The following is a 14730-nucleotide window of genomic DNA, read 5'->3' on the forward strand; positions in this document are numbered from 1 at the left end:
TGGTTTTTTTTTTTTTTGTTGTTGTTGTTATTTTTGTGGTTTTTTTTCCGTTTGGGGTTATTTTTGTTTGTTTGGGTTTTTTTCTGTCAAGGTGTATGTATTAAGGTTCCTTCATCCTCACATTAGCAGCTATAAAATGAAGAGACTATGTTACTCTAAAATTGTCTCAGAAGCCACTCCAGGGTGGCTGTGGTACACCTGGATCTCTTTCAGGGTTTACTAGAGATGGATCTGGGAGTTCCTGGGAGGTTTTAGTCCATAATGGGAGCTCTGTGCACTAAGTGATGTTCTCTTCATATCCCTGTGCTCTCTCTGTCACCTTGTGCTGCCTCAAGCAGGTCTTAGCTTTTGTCTCTCCAGTCATCTCTGGGTTGTAATTTGATGCAGGAGGAAGGGAGCAGGGCTGCAGAAATCCCAGGAATCTGACAAAGTGCAAACTATTTACAAAACCAACTTAGTGTGCGAGGAACTGCAGAAAGGAATTCTTAATCTGCCAATAAATACTTCAACGAAAAACCTTTCAGCCCTCTCTTGAGCTTTCACTTAATCTTTGTACCTTTGTGCTTATGATTCCTCTCTGCCTTCTATTCCATATGTCTTCTGAGGCTGGATCTTATTTATGGGGACTGTTTTCAGTTTTTGAAGAGCAGATACAGTACCATGGTCTCTTTTTTCTGAAAAACTCCTGAAGATGAAGGTTTCTACCCACAGAAGAAAGGAATGCTGAATCATATTCCTGTTAGACACATCTTCATGAGCATTTGTCAAACTGTTCATTTAATCTAGAGCCTGGAGCAATGAGAGTTTATGAATGAAACTCCCAGGACCAGGATCTTCCCTGCCATATGTCACTGCTTCCCTGAAGAGAGATGGAGATCGATACATGAAAAGCTGGTTTTAAAGCAAATTTTTTCTTGGTGTATTGTGGTTTTGGCACAGAAATAGTGTAGGCAGCCTAAGTAACTATTTTTCCTGTTTAGGTAGGGCCTTTAAAATAATTCTGTATCAAAACATGTATACATACAGATACGTGGAAGTACAAATGTGTGTGCTATCAATAACTATCTTAAATGTATCGGGAAACCTATACAGAAATTAGCTGGGCAGGGATTTCTGAACTAAAGAAAAGTTTTAAATAGCATAACTATAGTCAAGACCATTTTGTTACCTCTCCATATTTTTCTATTAATGATTTCCCAATTTTATTTTTATATATCTCAAACATCTTTTAGCTTGCTAAAAGTAGTTGACAGTCATGGTAACTTTTGATATGTTACTTGTTAAAAGGTTTGAATGGATTTATTTTCTGATTTTACAAATGACAACCATGCTGAGTACTCCAAATTAGAAGCGAGCTGAAAATTCCTGATCAGGACCTAGAAATGAGCACATCTTCCAGGTCTTTGTAAGGAATTTGGTATTTAACATAATTTTTGTATTAGAACACAGAAATTCAATTAATACTATTACTTATTTGGATCAATTATCATGAAGAGGCTATGTATGAGATGGATGTGCTCACACACACCCTGCCTTTCATATTGTAAGTCACATGGAAGAAGAAATTGAAAAAACAAAAAGCACAGATACAGAAGCAATGGTGTCCAAATCTTCCATTTTCTGTTTCAATGTGCTATTTCTTATCTCTTGTCCTGTGAATTGCTAAATTTCACCTAGGTAAGTGGAACAGCTTCCCCCACTTCTAATCCAGCTATGAATCTAAATCTGTACTTCTGGAAGAGTTTTGTAGCAGCAGTGAATGATAATGAAATTCAGTGCTAATGAGTTGAGTCCTTGAAACCCGAGGTAAGTTGTGCAGGACCCATTTAGGTTTTGAATAAGATTATTTTCAGGTGTTTCTGACTAGCATATAATCAAACCATGTTTGGCTGTCTAATCTATCAAGTATTGCTGCAGCATGAAAGAAGGTTTATGTTGCATTTTCAATTCACAGAGTAACAGAGGAATATTTGGTTTTGTTTGGATTTATCTCCTTCCTTAGTAGCAGTTTATAGATAGTTCTCAAGCATTTGCATTTTTTTCTCCTAGGCAAGCAGTGACTTGCAACAGAGCTATATTTGAATTAGCTTTTTCTTGCTGTGAGAGATGGAGAATAACTTGAAAATGGATTGTATTGAGATATTTGTCTTGTATACTGTTGCTATTACAGTAATGGACAGCCCAACTTCAATTTATGCACTAACAGCAGCTCTTCTGACAAGAAACACACACAAGGCTAAAACACAGGCATGGCAAGAATGGAAATGGCAGGGCAGAAATATAATATATAATCAGTGATGAATAATCTGTAGAGCTGGTGGGGGCTGTGTTTGGGTTTGTGCTGGAAGCAGGTGATGGGGCAGGGATGCTGCTGAGCTGGGCTCACACTCCCGGGCCCTTTTCTGCTCCTCCCCAGCTGCTGGCCTGGGGCTGCACAAGGAGCTGGGAAGGGCTGGGAAAACTGACCCCCAGTGACCCCAGGAATGCTCCAGACTGTGTGCAATGTCAGTATATAAACTGTGGGGGGGGAGGAGGAAGGGAGGGGATTTCTGTTTGATGGCATTTCTCTTCCCAAGTCACTGCTCCATGTGAGGGAGCCCTGATGTCCTGGGGATGCTGAGGACCTGCCTGCCCATGGGAAGTGGTGAATGGGTGTTTGCCTTGGCCTGGGTGTGCAGCTTTTGCTTTACCTGTAGAACTGCCTTGATATCAATCTATGAGTTTTCCCTCTTTTGTTCTGATTCTTTCTCCTGACCCACTGGAGGGGACAGTGAGTAAGTAGCTGTGCACAGTTGCTGGCTGGGGTTAAACCATGACACAAGTGAGGTGAAAATTAGTGTATTTGGGAGATCTGTCTGGATTCAGAGGCTATTTCCATGACAGCTGTAATATGCAGAGCAAATGCAGGGATAGGAGTTAAGGGAATAAATTAATTTTGAAGTGTAAAATCAGAGTAATTTCAACAAACTTCCAGAGATTCAGAAAAATGTGAAGACTAGCCTAATCATCCCTGAATTCTGTGTATTTGGTTTATCTAAAAAAGAGTAAAGATATCTTTGTGTCTTTCAAAATCTGTCAGCTCAGGAAGGCTACAGAGAAGACTCTCCAAAAAGAGAAGTTTTGAAAGCAAACTTGGGCTGTGCAAGGTCGTGTTTAATTCCTGGTTGACTTCAAAGACACCGAATGTCAAACTGCACTGGGAAAGCCTCCATACATAATTAGAGACTCAGATTGGCTGGAAGGACTCAGTGGTCTCTTTTATTGCCAAAGAGAGTAATTTAATTACTGTCCATATGCCCTGCTGGGCCTGACTGAAGCCCTGTATTACTGGAATAAATCTGATTATAGAAGTATTTCTACAAAACAATCATCTTCACTGCCCTCAACCACTCTTGGATAGGGCCTTTTTCTCCATCTTCTGGTTTTCATTTTCACAGTTATATACCACAAGGAGGTTCTGAATAGTTTTCTTGAGGCAGTAATGACACAATAAATTAAAACTTGCTTTTAATGATCCATTTTGTATCACACTGAGCTTTTTCAAAGCTTTTTTTGTGTTTTAGCTATTAAAAGTCTCTCATTTAACTTAAGTCTCATAAAATATTTCTACTTGCCTGTATTGATTTATAGAAATTTTCAGCCAACATTTACATGCTTCCCTTCTCAAACTGTTGACTATGTTGTTATTCCTATTATCCAGGTAGGGAATTGAGGGTCAGGAAAACTCCCCAATTGTGTGAGGTCTGAAAAGACTGAAGCCAGGGTCTGACAGATGATCACAAACCTGTCCATCTCCAAGAATCATTGCACACTCTGTGCAAGGATTAGCTTCTTTAAGTTGTAATTTTTATTTCTTAATCCTCAGCTGAGGTTTCCTCCTTGTTGATGGTTGCAGTGCAGCAGCTTTCACTGAGAGTCCTGCAGGGATGGTTAGAGAGCAAAGGAAGTGCTCAAAGGTGAGAGAGATCGTGGCTCCAGAACCAGCCCTGCCAAGCTTGTGTGTAACTTGAAAAAAGTTAAAACTGGAAATTAATTATGATTGTGGATTATTTATTTTAATATTTAAGTTCATGCTTTTGCACTGGGATATAAACTGTGGAGCTATCCTTCCCACAGAAAGCTCAAGTCTTTTAACATCTTTATGTCACAAGCAAGGAGTTACCTAAGAGCAGAAGTTATGTGAGACTCCAGTGAAGTTCAAATGTCCAATCCCATTCAGTCTGGATGTTTTATCTTTACTCCTGTTCCTTGCAGATACTAATAATTGGTCTCATATTATTAATTTAATTAGAATAATTTAATGTTTATGTACTTTTAAATTCAGCTGTTTTATAAAGAAATGTAAACAAAAGTTAGTAATCAAAATCTTCTTTCTATACTTTGTAGAGCATAACATTTCAAATTCTTTTTGGGAATCATATGAACAGATCTTTCAAGCACTATTAGCTGTGCAGAAAATAGACATTTTGGCAGGCAGGGAACATAAAAAAAAAGCTGTAACAGATCCAGTGGCATTTTCAAAGTGATCTTTGATTAAGAGGTTAATAGAATTTATGAACTGTACTGCTTTAAATTCTTGTAACAATTCCCATCATAACTACAACAAATGTATCACAAAAGGTTCAGGGATTAATTTAGTTTGTGTGTGTATCCAAAAGTTTACAAGCTTATTCAGGGCATACACACATTTTGAAATGGCAGACTTGGACTTCAAATCTTAGAAATGTTTCTCTTGAGGATTCTGGCACTTCTAGTTTGGGTCAATATTTCTGTCATACCACAACTGTACTCCTCCTGCTCCTGCCTGGGGTACAAAGTACAAAGAAGGGTATGTTTAGATTAAAAAAAAAAGGAAAAAAAAAAAGAAAAAAAAAAGAGTTAAATCAGAGCAAAACAGAACCACTTGAAATGCCTGAAAAACAATCTTCAGAATCCTGCATAAAAGTAATTTAGTTTTGTCTGGTAGAGGAACTTCATCATGCACAAACAGCTCTCCTTTACTCTCTTGGGTAATACAGCATTTGTGCATAGGTTGGTATAAAATGCACTGCAGCTGAATTCTGCAGCTTTCCATACCCAGTGTTGAACATGGAATGGTTGATATTCCTGTGTGATTTATCTCCCATGCAGCCCTAGCTCCAAGTGGATACAAGATGTAGTTCCAGGCAAATCATTTGTAGTCTGGCTTCCCAATGGAAATGTGCTGGGTTACAGCTTGTCATGCAGAAGTCCTCCTCCCTCCTCGGAAGCACTTCATAAAATGCAAACAGATGAAGCAGACACTGAGAATTGACTGGCTCTGCTGTGTTTCAGGGAGGGAGGGGAATATTGCTTACTGATGTGGAAAAAGTTAACTTTTATTCAGAGAAGATCCCAGGTATTGATCAGTGTCTTGTTATACTGTGAGAGAAATGAGTGGTTTGAACTGGGAACAGCAGGTCAGGGCAGTCAGCCAGGGCTCTAATAAATAGCTTTCATAAATAATGCTGGAAAAAACAACTTTGAGTTTCTATAAATGATTCCTTTCATGTCCAGACTACCAGGAAAATATACCTTTACATTCTCACATGTGTTTTAAAGGCATAAAAGCAAATTACATCAAAAAATTAAGAATAAAAATTCATGCTTCTCTTGGCCATGATGTGTGCATTTGCTAAGAAAAAGTAGATTGTGTTTATGTTGTTTTTCTGTTATGGAATATCAGATGACGATGGCTTGGGTTGGAAGGAACTTTAAAGGTCATCTATTTCCATCCCCTGCCATGGGCCAGGGCACCTTCCACCACACCAGGTTTCTCCAAGCCCCATCCAGCCTGGCCTTGGACACTTCCAGGGAGTGTTTTCTCCATAAGCTGCTTGCAGTATGGACACTTCAGTGCTCAGAACTTTAATTCTCTCTGTAAGGAGATACTTCAGAAATGCAGTACATTGACAGCTTCAGTACATTGATCACATTTTGGGATATTGTACTTCCAAAAGGGGTGGTAGTTCTTGTTGTGAATATTATAAGATGTTCAAATGTGAGAGTAATTTCATTTAAGTATGTTGGAATAAAATGGTGGCAGTAGGAGTAAGGGAGAAGGGTGCTGCTCAGAAGATGGCTCAAAGATGGTATTAGATCTCAGGGAAGGGACTTTCAGAATAAAGATAAAATACCTCTCCTGAAACTCTAAGGTGAGCTGCAAATTCTGGAGTCTGTGTAGAAATTAGCTGGAAATGAACACCAAAGCTGCAAACCTTTATTGTTGAATTTTCAGTGCAAACTACTAAAGGATGATCATCCATCTCCAAAGTGAATATCTCGTCTGCAACAATCGTTTTCTCTAACATTTATATCTTGCTCAAGGCTAATCAGGGGAGGCTTATAAATTGTTGAAATTGCTTTATAGCACATTTAGAGCTCATTTCACAGCAGTTTAAGGGGTTGCAATGAAGCTAATAGCCTTCTGTATTTCTTAACTGTTTGTGATTTAAAAAATGGTATAACATTTATAGCACTTTAGAGTTATTTCCAAAACGAACATGGTAAATCTAATCATTATATAATCAGTACATGATTAAAATCCCAGTCCTGTGAAGGCCTATTTTCAAGTACCTTTAATCATGCAGTCCAATGTTTCATATTGGACAGGGCGTTGGGCAATGTTTCAAATTTGCCAGGGTGATTCTAAATAAAATAAAGAACATGAGAAATACAACAGACCAGAATGTTTATCCTGATCAGGGGAGAAAGAACTGTACAGGTTTGCAACCATAGATTTTTTTGTTTTGTTTTGTTTTTGTGCAGCTGATAAATTGGAAGAGGTTACAGATGATTCTGTCTTGCAGGAGCTATTAACCTGAAAAGACTGCTCCTTGCTCTGTAGCCATGTTTAGTACAACTTCTTGTAGCTTCCTGTATTGAACTATCAGAACCAGTTAGAAATGAGAAGTGCTGGACACTGCAGTAATCAATTCACTTATAAAACAATCACATAGAGGGAGGAGATGGAAATCTACTTGGCTTGGTTCTTTCTTAATATAATTTATTTTCAAATTCCCATTGGTAAAAGTGAGAGGAAAATCTCATTTACTAGTGTAAAACATTTTTATTGAAGAAGCAGGAGTTGAATGCATGATATTATTTATGTACTATCAGATCTTAACCATTTATCTAGTTGTCAAGGACATATCACAGAGTGTCATGACTTCAATAACAGGAGTGGTCAACCAATTCTCTCCTTTTTTTGTATTGTGCAGGATAAAACCAAGTCCAGGAACCTGTAGGTGATGCTACAGAAAATCCCTTTGGGCTTTTATGATTTGGGCCAATCAATTTTAACCTTGATTGACCTATAAGTGCTTAAAAGCCATTGCTAATTCAGATTTACTGAGATCTGACTGGTTGCCACAATTCCTGATTCAAAACCTCAGATCCTGAAGTTCTTGATAACAAAACTGTATCTCTGACATTTTCCTTAATTACCAAGTCAGACACTTCAGTTTTGTATTTTAGTTAAACACAAGGAACTGTGAGGATTCAAAGGGTATAAACAGGGAGACCCTTTTAATAAGATCCAACAGCATAATGCCAACCAGATTGTCTGCTGTGCCTTTTCAGTCACCTTGAAAAATTTTAAGAGCTGCTAATTTCTGGATTGTGATTGTTGTTGCTTCACTTTTTCCTGTCATGTATTTGTCCAAGTTGCCGCTGTCTTGAGGACAGGAATTAGCAGTTGTTTGTGAAATATTTATAAATTCTGCATTACAATATTTTAGGATTTTATCTATCAAAGGCTATGAATTTTCTTAATTTTCAGTGCTGCTTATGTAGTCATCCTTGAGAATTACTTTGGACCTTTACAGTAGCAAGGATACTTTAGCATATCAAGGATATAAATCAAAATGGCCCACTGAGTCAAGGTATTTAACATAAATATTGGCCTGATAATCTTATGTATAAGCCTGGACTTACTTATATCTGTACCTGCATTTCTTTATTTTAACAGTCTAATTGATGTGAGAATTGGAATTTGTTTATGGTCTCAATGATTTTTTTAGTAACTTTAAATGGCAACGGGCCTAATAGGTAGTGCTATGTTTTATTGAATAAATAGACTGAATAATACTGGGGTAGTAAATACTACAGTTCTCCATGTCTGCAGATTTTCCATTCTGCTATAGAGCCTATTAAGTTTTCTAATTAGATGCATGTCATAAACTATGCATGAGAGTGGTACATCCTAAGACAACCATTGAGATTGAGAGTATTCAAAGCACTTTTGTCTTCATCAGCATTAGTTCCCCTGTCACTGGGTCCACTGTAGTTATCCATACCAAACTGTTACTAAATGTGCATGAATTATTCCATATACAAGCAGGCATCTGTTAATTCACTGCTTGGAGTTTATTATACTAATATGTGTAAACTGCTTTGAGCTATAAATTACAAGATTAGGGCTTTTAATATTTAGGGATATCATTAGGCATTGTATGCTGGAGGTAGATTTGACAAACGCTCTTTGCTAATAGAGTATATTTAAAGGAAAATCTGCATGAATTAATTTTAATTACTGTCATATTAAAGGGTATAAAACTAACTAATGTCAAAGTTGTACCAGTGCTGTTGATTCAGTGTTATCACGTGTGTATAATTAGAGAACCCTGTTTGCATAAATATTTCTTCAAATAAACACATACACAGACTTTCCTTTGAAATTCCAACCATGTCATGGCCTTAATTTTTCAGACATATCTTTTGAGCTACATTTCATTACAGAAGTATTTAAACATTAAGAAGAAACATCCAGTAGTGTTCACTGAAGTTGCTGGATGATAAATAGAGGAGCTACTTACAGGCTGAGGGTCTGACAAATCCAGGTGTTACCTGTGTTGGAAAAGGAAAATGTTTTGTCTGGCTTTTTTTTTTTTTTTTTTAAACTCAAGTTTTAGCATGGCACACGCAGCTGTGTCTCAGGATATGTCTGCCAGGTATGATACTATTCTTGATTTTGTTTTCTAATTAATCCCCAAGTTGTTCGTGTTTAGTAAAACCAAGAGGAAATGGGTGAGTTTCAGACAGACCTTGCAGTATTCCATGAACACTGTTAGCTGCTAACTTAGCAAATATGGAAGGAAAATAATGACAGTGGAATAATACAAGTTAGTTTGGATTTGGTGCAACCAAAGGAAGTTCTGATGAGCTATTACATAACAAACAGAACAACTTTCTGGCAACAACTTGCCTTTCCAAAGGACCAACAGGAAGGAAAATTGTCATCTACACAACTCTTTAATAGACTGCTATCTGTAATGGGAACTCTGATCTCTGTCTTGGAAAGCTCAGTACAGGAACAATTTCTTTTGCCAGCAAATACAGTCTGCTGTACAAATAAGTGTTTTTATTCATTGTATTTCTTAACTTCCTCTTTAAAAGTTTCTGCTAAGGAACCTTGGTTGCACTGCATGCTGTAGTTAGTTTCTCTCTCTGGAGTTAGAGAAAAGAAAGGGAAAAAAAATGGGCTCCCTGTATCTTAGGGAACAGCAGGCTATCCATGGCTTAATGAGCCAGCAGAAGAGAGGTTTAGTAAGGGCCATGGCAGCCAGTGGCTCTGGAGGAATTTTGAGTCACAGCTCAGGCAAAGCACTCTGGAGCAGAAACTCCTCCAACATGTGAGTGCTGCTGTGCTCCCTTCTCCTCTCCCCTGGGGCCACGCCTGCTCCAGCCCCACTCTGCTCTCCTAGGGGCTGCAAGAGGAGGCAGCACAGAACTGACTTTCTTCTTCTTCTGTTTTGTTTAAGTTTTTGATTTGCCACCCTCTGTGTTTTGAAGGTGCCCTCCCAGGCTGTTGTGGAATGTATAATGGGGCTGTGTCTGTGCAAGCTGCAATGCATGAGCAATGAGCTGTATGGAGATGTCTTAAACTCGACTTTAGTTGTTGGGGTTTTTTTGTTGGTTTTTTTTTTTTTTTTTGGTGAGAGGGGAGGGTTTGGTTGGTTGGTTTTTGTTTTGTTTCAGACAGCTAATGTATTTCTTTCTAAACTCCATTTTCTGTCTGGTCTGTCTCCCTGAAGCTGGACAATGTCTAGATTCAGATGCATACCAATGAGCATTAACAAATGTCTGGCTCTGAAACCTCCAGCATCTACTGAGGCAGGAAAAGCTCCAGCTCTGCTGTATTAACTGTTATACATGAATAGTTCCATCATAGGGTGTCTGGGAATAGTGACATATACACAAAAATTTTTATAGCCTATAATTCATTTTCCAGTAGAATAATTCATAAACATTCATAAAAATTTTGCTATGCCAAGTGGCAAATGTCCCATCCTGCAGCCCCGAAAAGCCTAAGATTTTTCATTTTCCATTGTAAACATTTTATTATGGCATTTTCTGATTAGAATCACACAAATCTCTCAGCAGTGAATTTGTTGCATATATTTCTTGCTGAGATTGTAGCTGTAAGTAAGCATCCTCTGATATTCTTTATATGTAATTTACTTAGGGAAGGTAGCAGAACAACAATAACACCTCAGAAATATTGGATCAAAAATTATACAGAGAAGAGTATTTTCAAGGGGAAAGAGAGCATAACACAAAAGGAGCAAATAAAGTGTTATTTGCTGTGCTGTATGCCGTTTGCAAAATGTTTTGAACATTTTATTGAATATATCTTCCTTGTGAATTATGCATGCTCTCCAGTGCCTCTGGGAAGATGTAAAACTTTATATATTACGAATGGAATACATGACCTCCTGATGTTTCCCAGATATTGCTTTAAATCGAAAACTGAACAATTTCATATCTACCAAGGGTTGTTTTATTCCCTTTTGAGATGGTTAAGCAAGCATATTGTGGTGAAGGGAAGATTTCTGAGTGTGTTCTGTCACTGGAGCCTGCTGCATGTCATTGCAGGAAGATTCTGCATATTGGAGCACTAAAATGGAGGTTCTGTAGGTTAAAACTACATCTTTCCAGTAAGCTGCAACTGAAAAGAGTGTGTTCTAATTCCTTTAATAATTCCAGCAAGGTCTCATAACTTTTTAAATTTTTTATGTCCAACACCTGACTGGTGTTGGGTTCAAGCTGTGAATCATTCTGTGTCAGTGAGACTTGTCCTTTTGAGACAAGCACGTGCCTTGCATGAGTGAGTAGCCAAGGCTGGTGTGGAGATGGCTTTTCAAATGTGGTCATTTCACTCCTTTGCTCAATGCATTTTCCATCACCCCTTCTTGCAGCTTTTCAGCCTTAGGTCTGAGTCTGAAACCTAGATATCAACGGCATGTATTTTACTCTTGCTTTCAAGAAAATGTTTCAGTTTCTAAATGTACTCTCAGTTTAAGCTTCTTAGTGAGATATTCATCCACTCAGTGAACTTTACAAGATACTTCAAAGTACCCAGTATTCTCTTTTGGAGTATATTTTAAGAAAAAATATGTAAGCACATATCTTGCTCTGTTATTTATGTGAATTCTAAAATTTGGAATGCTTGAGCAAAATTGCATCAACGAAATACTGAAAATTAGGAGAGTTCTGTGGAATGGAAGTTAAGAGTACAATGAAAAATGGCATCAGCTAATATGCATTGAAATAGGGAATTCAGGATATAAGCATTTGGAATTAGAGCTCTCACTGCTGGCCCCTGAACATGAAGCTGAAGCAGTATTTATTATCAGTCAGTTTTATGTATAAATACCCTGAGTCTTTCTATTGACAGCGTGATTCTGTCATGTGGTTCACTTTACCAATAAAAAAATCCATACTGTTTAGTATGGATTTCATTAATTAAATTATACTCCTAGACTTCTCCAGAGATGATAACTTCTCTTTTTTATAGAAAAGCTCTCTTTTTTGGGGATATATAGCTCAGATCTTGAACTTGAGCTATGTTAATACATAGTTAAAAGCGAAACAAGGGGAAAAGGGAGAAAAACACCCCTCTCCCAACAATAACAAAAAAAAAACCAAAAAACCAAACCAAAACAAAAAACCCCAAAATCCTCAACAACAACAACAAAACCCCAACACAAAAAAAAAACAAAAACCAAAACCCCTAAAACCTGCTGAGCTGGGGCTCTTTAGGACTCACTTGCACTCACAGCATCTTTTCCGAGAGGAGGGGACCCAGCTCATGGCAGTGGATTTGGTACCTGCCAGCACAGCTGGTAAAGGAGGCACAAAGGGTAAAAATGACCTGTGGTTTGATTTAGCCCATGGCAGAAAACCTGGTGTGGTCAATGTTGTTATTTTTGTCCTGGGACATGGAGGATGAGTATTCTGTGAAAAAGTTCCTGTGTGTGGAGCAAAGCTGTCATCAGAACAGCCGAAATGGAGGAGCTGGGAGGTTGAAGCTGGCACAAGCCACCTCTTGTTGCTGGGTCTGAATATGGAGCTGTAACGGTGATGGAAGAAGAGAGATTTGCATAAGGATACAAGCATAAGGGTAACTCTTTCTTTGGGAGTGTACAACATGAAAAAATGGAAAAAAAACCCTGGAACTCTGCTTACAAATTGCCTCTATTTTTCTGGCAAGAGCAGTTCCTTGAAACTTGTCTCCTGATTGTTCAAGGGGCAGCAAAGAGATAGGAAATAAATGTAGAAACAACAGCAAAATGCTGAATTCATTTTTCTGAGGCTGTTCTGTTGTGATTGTTCCTCTGCAGGTGCACTACCCAAAAAAATCCAAAGCAATTCTTGCTTCCTTACCATCCTCTGAAGACACAGAACTTGATTTTTATGCTGGTCACGTTCCTGATCTTGTATCCTTGAGCAAACAGCTTTCAGAGGTGCTTTATTTTTCATCTGCTCTCCTGACCTTTTGTTAGGGCAAAGGCTGTCTCCTGTAGTTCTTTGAATTCAAAGTCTTACTCTTCTGGAGCTTTAGCCTATGTGAGGATCTACAACCAAATTATTATTAAGAGTAATGTCAGCTCTTTTAGGATTAACAGGATCTGTTTCTTAGATACTCATTTAACAGGTCTGTATATGAGAAGAAAGTTATAGAAGACAATACATCTATTCTTTGGAAAAGTGACTTAGTGGTAAAAATTGGAAAGGTTTGGATGGTAAATATATATTACAACCTGAATTATTATGCAAGTGGAAAATACTAGTTTTGCCATTCATCTCTCTTCAGTAACCTTTCAACTTAATTTGAGAAGACAGACAGGCCTCTGAGATACATTATATGATGAGTCATCCAGAGACTTAGAGAAGTAGTTTAAAGGAAAAAAAAAAAAAAATCCTGCAGGATCCAGATCAGAAAATTGCGTTATTATTATGCAGTAGCTGGAAAAGGTAAGCAAAACTGAGTGTTCCTGCTGTCTGTACACTGTGTAGAATAAATCTGGTTCAAAATGTTCAGCATTACCACAAAAATAGTGCTTCATGTCCTGAACTCAATTTTTCTCTTAAAATTTTGAAAGGTCAGATAGGGACAAGACTAAATAAATGGCCATTTTTGCTCCAGAAAGAGCAACAATAATAAAAATGTCAGCTATGAAAGCAGACAGGTTCTTGCTTTCAAACACCATGCGGATGAGGGAGTTCAATCATGTGTTTGTGGCTTGTGCCTGGTAACAAAGGAAAGTTTGAAGGCAACACTTGCAGATAATTAGGAATAGTTTTGGTGCACTATTGAGCTAGATCTTTCAGCCTTTGTAATGGAGTTTAGAATATAAAGAAAATATTAAAAAAAACCCCCTAACTAAATGTCTTACCCACCATAAAGGTATATATGTGTATTTTTCATGTAACATGCATAATTTTCTTTTATAAACTAATCCAGCTTGTTTTTCTTTCTCAAAAATGACCTTGTCCTTTCTGGCTTATTAAACTCATTTCCAATCTGATGCTGTCTAATGTTATTGAATAATTTTGCCTTAAAAGTGGCAAATAAAGTGGGTGTTATATCTCTGTCCCTCCTTTTTGGTTTTTCTAGGAATACTCATTAAGAAATCTAGAGTATACACCAGAAGCATCATTCTGACATTGAAACCTAGAAACAAAGTTTGTCATGTGGTGTTTCGAAAATACCTTTGTATAAATAGGTCTGAATTCAGTTTGTATGTGCTTTTATTACACATTACTCTTAAGTATCCATGATTAATGTGGCTGGTTGGTTATTAAGGAAGTTATTTAAACAGTAGGCTAGTAATAAATGAGTATTTTCTTTGCAGTACTTGTCACAAGAACTGATAAATTGCATCCTAACTTCCTTCTATGTTGATTACTTTTGTGACTATGGATGAACTCGCTCAACTGCAGGACTTCAGAAGAAACTGATGTACAGATCCTGAATTCTGAACCCAAGTGCCAGCTTTTGCCTTATTGTCATGTTTGTCTTTCTACTTCAGCAGTGGAGTCCAAACAGATTTTGTATTTGGATTGAATTGGATTGGATTTTCACTTTCATCTATATTTATATTAAACGGCTTAGTCTTTGCATTTTGGCAGAGCACTCCACTGGTGCTAAACAGTGTTAATTTTCTTTTGTCCATGTGCTAAACGTATTATCTTAAAAATCTTATGCTGAATTCAATTCCTTACAGTTATCTATATTAATAAGAAATATTAGGAAACACTCTGAAAATGCTTTAAATAAAAATGGTCAACCCTCTCTAGTCCTCATTTTCTTTCCTCTACAAGCTTGTAATTTCCTCTCTTCTCACTCCTCCTCCCCCATTAAATCTTATCTTGTATTTAATTAGGTATTGTCTTAATTTTATTAAGCCAATTTTATTTATATTTATT

Source organism: Lonchura striata, chromosome 13, assembly GCF_050655825.1.
Source record: "Lonchura striata isolate lonStrDom1 chromosome 13, ASM5065582v1, whole genome shotgun sequence".
NCBI lineage: Eukaryota > Metazoa > Chordata > Aves > Passeriformes > Estrildidae > Lonchura > Lonchura striata.